At 30.6% G+C, this 13,067-nt stretch overlaps 1 pseudogene across 1 annotated transcript in view; it reads right to left on the bottom strand.

Annotated features, from left to right (window-relative positions):
• Positions 1–1,897: 1,897 nt before the first annotated feature.
• The window catches only part of LOC118200716 (uncharacterized), a 103,253-nt pseudogene continuing 92,083 nt past the window's right edge, over positions 1,898–13,067 (bottom strand). The window contains exon 3 of the transcript XR_015042701.1: positions 1,898–9,112. The product of XR_015042701.1 is annotated as an uncharacterized LOC118200716 (transcript). The remainder of the gene's footprint in view (positions 9,113–13,067) is intronic.

The raw sequence follows: 13,067 nt of genomic DNA, 5'->3' as shown, positions 1-13,067 counted from the left end.
GGTTTTGGTATGCATTTTCAGGTTTTTCTAATTTTTAGGTTTTAATTTCACATTTCTTAAATTCTTATTTTGTATAGTTATAGGATATTTTGAAATTTATTGGTACTGAATTTAACTTTTTGGAGTCTTTGTTTAAAATAGGTTTTAAATTTCTTACTTTTTGTCTTATATGTATATATACAGAGCCATTCGCTACCTGACCAACAAACTTGCAGGGTGTGTAGGGGGTACAGAGATGACTCGGAATCACATAGGAATGCAAGGTCGCAAATGCCGTAGTTGCGTTGTTGTTTAAGGAAAGCTATAATGAATCGACGTAAACGCGCAGGTCACCTGCCAAAGAGGAGGCTGTTTTGCGCCTGGCAGAAAACAATCAAAGCACGAATGCTCGAGCGATAGCCCAACAAGTGAGTTTATCGCAATCCGTTGTCTGGGGAATACTCACTGCAAACCAAATGAGTGCATACCATCTTCATCCCATCCAATCGTTACAGCCTGAGAGTTATCCACTCTGTAGGATTTTGCTACATGGTTTTTGCAGCTACAGATAGCACATCTGCTGTGCCCATATTGTTCACGGATGAAGCATACTTCACATGTGAGGGAGGTTCTGGAGAACCCTCATTGTACGCAACCACATGTAGCTCAAGAGCGTTTCTCGGTCAATGTTTGGGCTGGCATTCTTGCAGACTACCTCATTAGACCGTTCCTTCTGCCCAGTCCTACCAGACAGTAGGGCATAACTAATGGTACCAGCATGACAGAGCTCCTTCCCATTACACGACTGATGCCCACCAACACCTCTGGATAGGTCGTAGTAGCCCGGTTCATTGGTCTGCCAGATCACCGGACCTACCATGTATGGACTGCTTCTTATTCTGGGATCACATGAAGAGTGTGTAAGAAACGCCCATTCCTTCAGCTGAAGACTTCGTCACATGAATATCTGTAGCTGCCGAGAGGATACGTGACATGCCAGAAAACTTCCAGAATGTAAGGAATTCCATTGAGTGCCGCTGTCAGGTCCGCCGTTACGACTGTAATTTCGAACACCTGTTGTAGTATAACCTTTCAATAAAACGTTTTCTGTCCCATTAAAGTGTTGCTGTTTTTGTTCTTTTCACCATAACTCGCGACTACGGCATTTGTGACCCTGCATTCCTTTGTGATTCTGAGTCGTCTCTGTACCCCTACACACCCTGCAAGTTTGTCGGTCGGGTAGCAAAATAGCAAAGGAAAAAAGAGTTAAATTCCTTGGTTTTCATACAGATAAATAATTGATTGAAATATGTTTTTACTGCGAAGTCCATTTCAATATAAAACGTTAAAGAGAATTTTTTTTTTTTTTTTAAATTAAGGCAAAGCATGAAAGGGCTATCTGTCGAAAGGAAAGGATGACTTTGTGGAGGACTTTCTAGCTAAAAAGAAGCACAAGTGAAATTTAGTTACTTCTTTTTTCTTCTTAGATCTTTTGCAGTGGGGTCTTGTAACATAACATAGATACAGATATAAGTAAGTGGATATTTAGAAAAAAATCTGTGGGGATTTAGAATTCTTCTATCTGACATTAAAAAATAAGTGAAGCAGTAATACTTGCATTTTGTATTACTAGATTTAAACTAATGATCTAAAATCTGGAATCACTTGAGCTACCAACTTGAACTTTGTACTGTAAATTACAATACAGACAACTTGCATAGTGATAAAAAATTCTGAACAATATGGCTAAAAGTAAATAAGGATTATGTAATAATAAGCAAGCATTTATTTTACAGTGGTACTGCCCCCACCTGTCTAAAACAAAGACACGCTATAAATACTTTATGTCAAGGAATTAAATTTACAGGTATAAAGAATTTATTAAAAAAAAAAAAAAACTTTGAAACATCAACTCATAGAACCTTCAAGCCATTAGATTTTAATAAATATTTAAGATTTGTTGCATATCCATGTTTGTCACATCATATTAATGAAAGAACAAAACCATTTTTATTAAGGTATTTTACATTCAACAATGGAAGTCACAACAATGTACTTTTCAATGCTTTCATTGTTTTCAAAATTTTAAAGAAAATCTTATTTTAGCAAATTAAAAAAAGTACATATTTACAAAATGATTATTCTTAAACATCAATACATTTTGCAAAACATATTTACAAGCAAGAAACAATTTCAATTACATATTTAAACTTATTTAAAGCAACATATCATTACATTAAATATAACCATATGCATTACACTACATAAGTAACAAATAAGCTGAAAAAGCAATAAAATAAAAATCTGACATAATGCTACAAACATTCATTTAACTGCAAAAATGTATCTGAATAAAAATTCCTAATTTTACAGATGAGGATTTACAGAAGCACATTTCACAACAAATCTTTTTAAAGAGAGGGATGCAAGTTAAAAAATAATATATAATATCTTTTCATTCAATAAACACAAAATACTAGAATCATTTTCAAATTTCTAAGCAAAATTTTATCAGTGCAAGATTTATGTATAAGCTACACCAGCCATAGCTTAGGCCCACCCCAAAATTAAAATATAGTATAACAGACTTATAAAGGGCCCCATATTTCAAATAGCTTAGGGCCTTATCAAGTATAAATCCGGCTCTGAATTGTATCATAATACAGTTTCACTAAATACCTACACAAATAGATAATTTACATCCAAATGGTATAATATTTAATATTTTTCCAGCAATGAAAATAATTACCATGAAACTGAATCTGATGCCAAAGAAAGCTTAAAAAATTTTAAACTTTATTTTTTAAAAATAAAAACTTTTACTTTTAAGCAAAAAATACTTAGTCTTTGAAATATCAGAAAATTAGGATCAATTACACACATGCATGTAATATTTTACATATGGCTTCAGGTATGTCACAACTGCTTATACACTACTGGATATACAGTCAGTTTAGATACTTAGCATGCATCAAACCATGTATTAAGCGACTTCAGCCACCTACATGGTGACCACATTTATTATTAGTGTTCCACTGCACTTAAAAAATAATAAGAGAGAATTAGACATATGAATTTACACCTGACCTTGAGTGCAACAGAAGACTTAATTATTAAAATCACTTTTGTTTCAATTACATGACAAACTCTCTCAACTGAGGCACATTTGTGTCTCTTAATATTAATGCTGACAAAAATAATAAACTAGATTACTACATTTTGCTATATAGAACCTTCATTTCTATTAATTCATTAGTACGAAATATAATGAAAATTATCATGAACTATTTTTTGTCAATAAACTTGTAGAGACATTAGGTTATTTCGAAGCAGGAGAGATGAAAAATGAGAAACACCTTCACCAAGACTCAAACCACGGGCCTCTCGAAATGTGTCAAGCGTGCTGACCACTACACTATGAAAGCAGGAGAAATTCCTTATATACTTCCCTTTTCAAAGATTGACTGAGGATTAAGAGACCCAATCATCAAATTCTGGGGGTGAAGAATCATCACTAACCACCCTTTTAGTTCAGGTGCCACTGTAGAGACATTGGGTTATTTTGAAGCAGGAGAGATGAAAAGTGAGCAACGCCTTCACCGGGACCCGAACTACGAGCCTCTCGAAACGCGTTGAGCATGCTGACCACTACACTATGAAGGCATGCAATGCTTTTTCAATTTAGCTAATATACATTAAACAATGTGATATAAATCAAACTATGCTAAATTACACAAGAATTAAAAGCACATATGGGATATTAAAGAATCAAAAATAAATTTCACTGATAAGTGAAAAAAATAACTTAAATACTGAACTTACGTAGAAGTAGAGAAATTTTTGTAATTGATAGTAAGTTTAAATAATTATTGGGTACATATCAGCTAAACGACACTGTCGGCTTAATGCCCTGTTGACTAAATGTCCTGACAGTTAAATGTCCTGACGGCTAACTCTCTGTGTCACATAAATGTCCTGTTGGCTAAATGTCCTTGTCGGCTGAATGTCATGCACCCTTCTCACCAAATAAGCATATATCACTTAATCTATTTTTATACATAAACTTATTCATTGAACTTCAAATTATACTTCATGGAATAATGATTTGTATAGATATACATAAAGCAATAACTACTGCAGACCAACTATTCAGTAAATCATTCACATATTATCGGGTTGGCAAGCAGTTTGCACAAATAGATAACATTATGTTTGTTTTGTTATTCTTCTGTCCTTAGATATGTCTTCTGTTTTCTGCTTTTGAAATTTGACAGCTGACACTTTTAGGTTTCTACAGAAACAAATTTTGCATTCTGCATTTTGTTTACTAGGGGGTCAAATATAAACATTTTCAACATATGTTACATCTTTATTTCCACAAAGGCAAAAAAGCAGCTTAGGCTTAAAGAAATATGTAAAGTGTTTAGTGTTGATTATTTAACAGAAGCATGTGTCCGAATTGGTTTAAAAATTTTTGTTGTGAAGATTTTTAACTTGAAATTGAACAGCATTCTGGTTGACCTTCTGAAGTTGACAAAATTAAAGCCATAATTGAATAAAATCATCATATAACTGTACAATAGATTGCAGAAAGGTTAAATATAGCACACACAACAATTAAAAATAGCATAAGATGTCTTGGACTCGTTAAGAAGCTTGATATTTGGATTCCACATCGATTGGAAAGACATTCATTTAGCATAACAAATCAATATTTGTAACACACATTTCAAATGTAATGTAACTGACCTTTTTTGAAACAAATTGCCATTGGTGATGAAAAAAGGATCATTTACAGTAATATTCATCGAAAAAAATCACGGTCCAGACAAGATAAATTAGCACAAATCACACTGAAAGCTAAATCGTAACACAAAAAGATCACGCTATCAATTTGGTGGGAAATTGGTGTGCATTTTAAGTTTCTTCCAAACTACCAACTCAGATGTTTGTAGAAAACAACTGAAAAACTAGCCCAATGCTTTCAAGTAGTTCATGCCCACGAAATGTATATAACAACTGTAAATTCAAATTTGGACATAGATTAGGCTCATTAAGATCAGCATTGAATTTTTTCCCTTCTTCCCTTATGTACAAAAACTAATCCATAATCTATCTAATTATTTTTGTTCAATAATTGAGACATTATACAAACATAATGTCGGTTGTATTTCATGGGTATCCAGGATACCCATGAAATACAACCATATTTTGAACAAGAACATGGCAAATATTGCCAATAGAAAAAAATATAAACCAATGAAAATCATTTTTAAGAATTTAACTTGAAGTAGGTATTTTTTTAAATTTATTTTCAATTAAGCACTGGCCACATACATGTAATAATCTAATTATGACAATTTTATATTTTTAATTCAAAATAATTTATGTTTGCATTTGTTAAATACTATTAACAAAATTAAAATCTCAATGTGAACAAAACAAGTTTATAAATTGTTTAATTTCCTTTTATACACAGAAATCTACACAAATTATGCATTTTGGCAAGTAACAATTATATAATAATACAGCAGGACAGCCTAAATAAATTAATAAATTCACATATTATTATGTTAAAAACTGAAATAGTTTAAGAGTATTTAAATAATTAATCAAAAATGCTTTATTTTTCATCTAAGAAACTTCATATTTCAACTACGTTATTTCCCATAAACTCTTCTTAGAAAAAATATTACATAAATCCCAAGCAGTGTCATCTTTCCCATTACGCCCTGCTTCTAAAAGGAGCCCAATGCTATTCTAATATTTAATCTCTTTACACCAAATATTTTTAAGCAACTGTAGATAGTGTTTTAATAAAAAATAGCTGTTTAATTTTCCCCAAAAATTATTGCCACTGATAGATTAAAACAGCTACCAAAGATCCTTTTCACAATGAATTGGAAAGACATTCATTGTGAAAAGTTATGCATCCAACGAGTTTGGAAACAAGTAAAAGTAACATAAGTTGTGAAACTTTGTAAAAAAAAAATATAGAAAGATCCCCCCTTTAATCTGTTCTTTATTTAAAACTGTTATGTGTACATGTAAGAGTATCTTAACTAAAAATATAACATATATAATCTAATATTATAAAAAGTAAACCTAGGTAAGCAGAAAACAATAGCAATTGTATTGTATATTAATACATTTCTCATTTACTTTGATATATTAAAAGAACACACAAAAGTTTGGATGTTTCTCACTTTAATTAATAAAAGTATTCTTTTTTAATTACCTAGTTTTCTGTCTGTATGGATTAAAAGAAATGGTTATTTATCTTTTGAACTTCAAACCACACGTAAAGACGTTATTGGTTCTATGTACAACAACATGTTATTGACTTATCTCACATAACCAAAAATTGGCACTGACCACAATATCATTCTTAGAAGTTTATTTCATATTTACTCTTATGCTAAAGCGAAGTCTAATGATATTATTACCACTAAATATAAAATTGATACAATGATTTAAAACAATTCCTATTAATTTTAACAAACAATTTGGCATTTTTCTCTAACTACAGTTCAGTATAGCATAAGTCAATAATCTTGCATCAAGTTTGCCCTCTTCCTTGACAGGAGAGTGAAAAAAACTGCAGAAGTGAAATACTTCACGCACATACGCAATCAATGATTTACAGAAAATAAATAATAGATGCTCATATATGAATATGTAAATGCAGCTTTGAAATATTTGCCTATTCATGAAAGTACTTTGATCAACATTTCTAAAGGAAATATAGTTATTAAACCTTATCAATGAATAAATTGTATTATATGTAACATTTATTAAGCTGAATGAAGCTCGTCTCAGAAATACATATTGAAAAACTGGCAAAATTTCCAGAATAAATATTACATATCTTTACTTAACATTCTTTGCTAGCAGAGAAATATAACCACACACACACATACGTCACCATTCTAAATTGAATTAAAGATATATTTTCTTTAAAATAGCTTTTAAAAAATCATGGCTATTTTATATATACAAATCAATATTTAATATATATATATTCAGAATTTATTACAACAGATGCCACTTCATGTTGCCATTTGGATGCTGTTATGAAATTGCCAAGTCCCACCCATTTGTACACAGAAACATGAAAAAATATATTGCTTATTGCATTAAAAATTTGGTTAATATTATCAAAGTATTGTAAGATCTGTCTCTGTTATTCCACATAAACTAAATTAAATCCTACAATAAACTTGGCGAATTCTTGCACAGGCATGAATAAATTACCAGCACAGAAGAAGGTGAAAGTAACACTTTATTTACTTCAAATAATTAACAAAAAGGCATGATCTTCATGCTTTACAATGGCACCATCAACTTGCAGTGAAACTAAAATGTATATTATAATTCAAGTCAAAATCTAAAGTAGTGCTGGATTAGTACATTAAATTACAGATAACAGGTTGACTCACAAAAAAGTAACAGGCATGACGATAATCCGGAATGGCGAAGAGGCTTACTAGCAGCAAAATAGCAACGAAACATGCACTGGCTAGCGAACACACGCTCTGATTAAACTCAGCAGCAATTCACCCGTTTAAATACTCACTTCCCTTAACTTTAAATTTACATCCTGGCAAGAAAATGTGAGGGAAAGTTGAGAAGTGCAGTAAAGGCATCAAACTTAAAATAAATTTGTTATGCAAAATAAGGGACATCATTATAAAATATCTTTTTTAACTGATACTTGATAAGTCACCAAATATGGTCAAAACAGATTATAAAAACAAGCAAGTGAGGGATTACATCACTACACAGCTTGTTTTCAATATTAGTCAGCCCCTTAAAGCAAAGCAAAAAAACAGCCTTAGTTTGGCTTAAATTTTGAATAACTTCATCAATTTTGAGGATGATCAGACACAGGTCTCTCTTCTCAAGAGCAAAAAACATTTCTCCGGAATTTTTCCAGGATTCTTAAAAATTTCCCGGAAAATAATCTACGCTAAATTAAGGTTTCTTTAATTCCTATTTTTAAAATTTTACATTTGGATGTTCTCTTCCAGTGAATGAGGGATGTTCTTCGAGTATTAAGATTAGGGTTATAGCATTGATCAAATAATTTCCAAAAATGTTACGAACAGTTCATAAACAAGTTTTTGCATTTTTCTAATAAAAATTCTTTGAAAGTTCTTATTGATATTTTCTTCTAGTGTTTATATTAAATTAGTTAAATTTCAGCACTATTTTGAAGCTTATTTTTTCTCATTGTTTATTGTTATCACTCCATTAATGCTATCCAAATAAGCCATGATCACATTAAGCAATGCCTACTATATAGTCCTTTATACTAAATAATACATGCATATTTAAAATTTACACAAAAGTATATAGTTTTAGATAATCTAATTATCTTGCATATATACCGCCTTTACAATATCAAAGACATAAATGAGAAATTAAAAATCTTACATCATGATTCCATTAGTAAGTTAAACAATCTTAGATTCAAACATACACATAGAATCTCCACCTGCGCTGCAATCTTGGAATCAAGTGAATATTCCATATTTGATGTAATTGTATATAATGATGCAGACCTGTACATCATTTTACCATATGTGAAAAATTTGCATTGATATTAAAAAGCTTAGCTTTGCTGCAATTATAGAAAATGGGACACAGAAAATCAAGGGTATTAAATCCATATTAAAAACAAATAAGTAAATTATCTCCTGAAAGTTTTATAGCATCTTCATATTTTTCACTCATATGAGGATGATTTCACATACAATATAATCACAGCATGAAAATCCTTTAAAAAAAGAAAAAGAAAAGAAAAAACTGATATATCAGAAAACTATGCTAAATCAGAAATTTAAATAAAAAAAGAGTAGTAAAAAAATGTTTTACATATAGCTTTGATTTATATATTTATACAATTAGACAGGTTAGATTATTGAACTTGCCAAAGCACACAAGAGCTTTCTGTATTTGGAAAGGATCGCTTCGTGGAGGAAGTTCTAAGGGAAACTGTCTCATAGTCACTATACACATGATGAAAGCCATGAAAGCAACCATGTAGACAACCCATTTGCCTAGGATCAAACCCATGTCAAACTCCCAGTATTCAGCGGCCTGAGCCACTGGTAATGTGGGGGGGGGGAAACTAGATGGAAATGAAGAGAACTAATAAGATAAATAATAAAATGAATGATATAGAGAAAAAATACTAAAACACACAACTCATTTAAAATTTTGCACACCAAAATGCAGATTTCTATACAAATACTAAACAAAATGCTTATTAATAAATTAAATAAGTAAATAAATAAATAAATATACACAGTTACAAATTTTACACAAAATAATATCTTTCCAAAAGTAAATTAACTTGCTATATATAATACAGAAATATGACATTTATGAGCTGCACTAGCATTATAATTTATAATGTATTGTAATAATCCATACTCAGCCCCTACTTTGAAAAAGAATAGTTACTAAAAAAACTTATCCATAAAGCTAATTAGAAAACTAATTATTTTTTTCATATTTTTTACATATCATCCTGATTTGCAGAAACATCAAAAAATACTTCCCCACTTCAAGATAATATATATAACTGAAAACTTTCATTATTCTGTCTTTTTATAATAAATAAATACAAACATACAGGTTTTAAAATGTTTTCATATTTTCAAATCTGTATGTAAAATACATTATAACACTAAATGCTTTAAGTTAATTTATAATATTACAATGGCACTACAATGTGCCAGGTTTCTAAAACATGTATTGTATTCAAACATAAAACCAATATAGGAACTACATATAATCTTACATTTATTATTCAAGTTTCGTAATGAAACAGACCACACCAGGAGGGAATAAAAAAAAGAATTTATTTAATGCTTTTCTTTTCTATTCAACAGATAAGATACATAAAAAGTCTCATCAAGACAACAAACTTTGCAGGACAGGATTAAATGACTGAACAACTTTAACTCTATGACCCACAGCTTCAAGAAAAATGTGCAAAGAGAAGGATAACATAACCCCATGGTGTGCAGAAAATAAGCTTATATGCAGCTTATGTTTAGAATCATGAGTTACACAATGGAGAAACCTCGCAAGAGAAGATAAGGTCATCAAGTGCAAAGCTAGAAATCTGGCACATGCTTACCTCAGCTTGAAAATGGATAACCCTTTCTTTAACAATTGCTTCTTCCTGCATGAAGTCAACTCTCCAAAAACTGGAAGAGAGCAACTATTATTCCAATTAGAAAATCAGATAAGAAGGCTAGCTGTCCTGAAATCTACACACCTGTAACAAAGCTTTCTCCATTCCATGTAAAATCATAGAAAAAAATATTCTATTAGAGTTATTTTTTATCTTGAGTCCAGAGATATTTTGCCGAGAGAAAAGTGTGATTTTAGAAGAGATCACAGCACCAGTCACCAAGTTTACTTTGTACACAGCTGGAATTAAAGAGGTCATACCCATAAAATGTGAGGCTGGAAAGTTTGCTGAAAACACTGCCATGTGGTCTCTGATTCTGACATCAATCTTATTAAATCAAATATAAATTTTACCTTAAATGACATGTTAAAATGTGTTAATGAATACAAACTGCCATTCAATTTTTCACAATCCTAAATTAGTTTTTTTCAATACTAACAAGTATTAGTACTCATATCATACCTCGATTTATTGCAATTATCAGACTCTTTCATATGTTAAATATCCAATGCACTTGGATTTTGTCATGGACTCAAGAGATTATGGGCTATGGGCACATCGTAAATCTGGCTAAAAAGGAAAGTGGGAGTCTCAATATTCTTTAACTTATTTCTAGTACAAATTGAGGTGGCAATGCTAAAACATTCCCGAGAACGTGTACTGCCATTATAAGAAGTATCCTGGAATACGAGTTTCCGGTATAGATTAGTGCCTCCACTATCAATCTTAAAAAACTTGAGTGAGTTCATTTAAGTGTAGCTCGTACCAAAATATGTTTAAGAAACAGGTGCCTAAATAAAAGAGTACTTTATGAGGGAAAACTCCCACAGCTGTTTCATGAAGAAACTCGATCATTGTGAAATATTTCAATGAATTAAAAAGCTACGTAACTCACAGACAAATTTCTGAATATCTTTGTGAATGAAGAAATAATCAATGTTTAAAGAACAACACACAACACATTTAGTTGGGGGGGGGAATGAATATCATCTCCCATTTAGTGGAGCTTACCTTACTGAAACTCTGCATTTGTCCAGCAGAGAGCTTGTCGGGTGTGTTGTTGCATAGAGAATTTATGTCTTACACAAATAAGAATTATCAGGTCCTTGACTATCTATAACAAATAGGTCTCAAGTCTATAAATGATATTCCGAATGATGCCATTAGGATATACACAAATGGCATTAAAAAGAATATCAATAATAAGAATTATCAGGTCCTTGACTATCTATAACAAATAGGTTTCAAATCTATAAATGATATTCCGAATGATGCCATTAGGATATACACAAACGGCATTAAAAATGAGCTAACTGTACTGGATGTAGTGTTTTTATTAAATACAATGATTATACTGCTGAACTTTCAACACAAAATACAGATAACAGCTCAGTTTTCATGAATAAATTAACTGCAATAAATGAAAGCCTGAGGGCCATTTTAAGCGATACTGGTTTCAGTAGTATCTACAGACAGCTGCAGCTCTACTCAACATTTACAGAATTGGAATCCAGCTGAAGATCATGTGGTTATTCAAATACTTATCAGTTGAAATACATGACAATGATCACAGATATCCACTTATTGGATATTTTCTCATATAAATGTATCCAGCAATGAAATCGCCTATAAACTGAGTAAAAGGGACATTATTGAGAAAATGACTACTGATTATTCTATTAGTTTTTTTAGCGATTTTCTCTAATTAAAAAAACTGTTGTTCAACAGTAATGGAGATTGGCCCAAATGAAGAAAGAAGAGAACCTTTATATGAAAGACAACGAAAACAGTACTCCTTGCCACGAAACTTTTAAAGAGTTGCATCTGTTAATGTTCCAAACAAAAAGACCCAAACTTTTTTAAAAATTAAGTGTACCATGTACTTATTAAGCAGTGCTAAAACTCCTTTCAATTAACATTTGTTTCATTCCCTCTCCCTTTAATTAAAACAATATTTAGGTTTGTTTAAATTATACAAACTATCTTAATCTGAATTATACCCAATATATTTTTTCATAAAAAGTTAACATCGCGAAATGCATTTTTGTCATTCATTGCAATTTATTGATGATAAAATTCCCACAAGAGTTTACTGTGGTCTAAGACCAAATATATATATATTTTTATTGCAGATAATATATATAAATTTTAATGTAAAATTAGAAATACTATATTTTATTATAAGGTTGCATATAATAACAGAATTGTTAAGTAGAAGAGTAGTAGAAGAAAGATTATTCGTTGCTGAAAAAATAATTTTTAAATTTTTGACTAATAATGTGCAACCAGGACTAAAAAGACAATAATAATAATGTACATAAATGTTTATAAAATAAGCTTTTATTTAAAACTCATAAAATGATTAATCAAATAAAAGAACAAAATAATTTATCACATAGTTGTGAACAAATATTCTCTACAATTGTATTTCACAAACAACAAAAGTATGGATGCCTAAATAATGAAATATAATAATCAAACATTTTTATCATTTGTGATATAAAATTGCAGATGAATTCTGTGAACAAAATTATTTAATCATTTGTTGTATTAAACTATATGGTAAACTATTTTCTTCTTTTAGTATATTAATTATTTTGTGAGTTTTAAATTAAGGTTTATTTTATAAGCACTTTTTTTTTTTTTTTTATTTGATATCTTCAAGCTGTGTTAATTTTTGCAGACACCCTGCAGATGAACCTTGTCTAGTTAGCCATTCCACAGCTTGTAATAGTACGTTTCACTACAGACATTTCTGCCATCAAAATAAAATAAAGATTTAAATTGCTAAGAAATGCATTTTAAGCAATTACATTTTAAAAGATGAATTGTGATGAAAAGATGAACTGAGAGGCAGCACTCTGGAAACTTGCTATTCCTA

The sequence above is a fragment of the Stegodyphus dumicola genome, chromosome 8 (genome assembly GCF_044657685.1).
Source record: "Stegodyphus dumicola isolate Sdum_Otavi_A_Nest chromosome 8, ASM4465768v1".
NCBI classification, from domain to species: Eukaryota; Metazoa; Arthropoda; class Arachnida; order Araneae; family Eresidae; genus Stegodyphus; species Stegodyphus dumicola.
The sequence above is the reverse complement of the archived record's forward strand: the minus strand, read 5'-3'. Positions and strand labels throughout refer to the sequence as shown.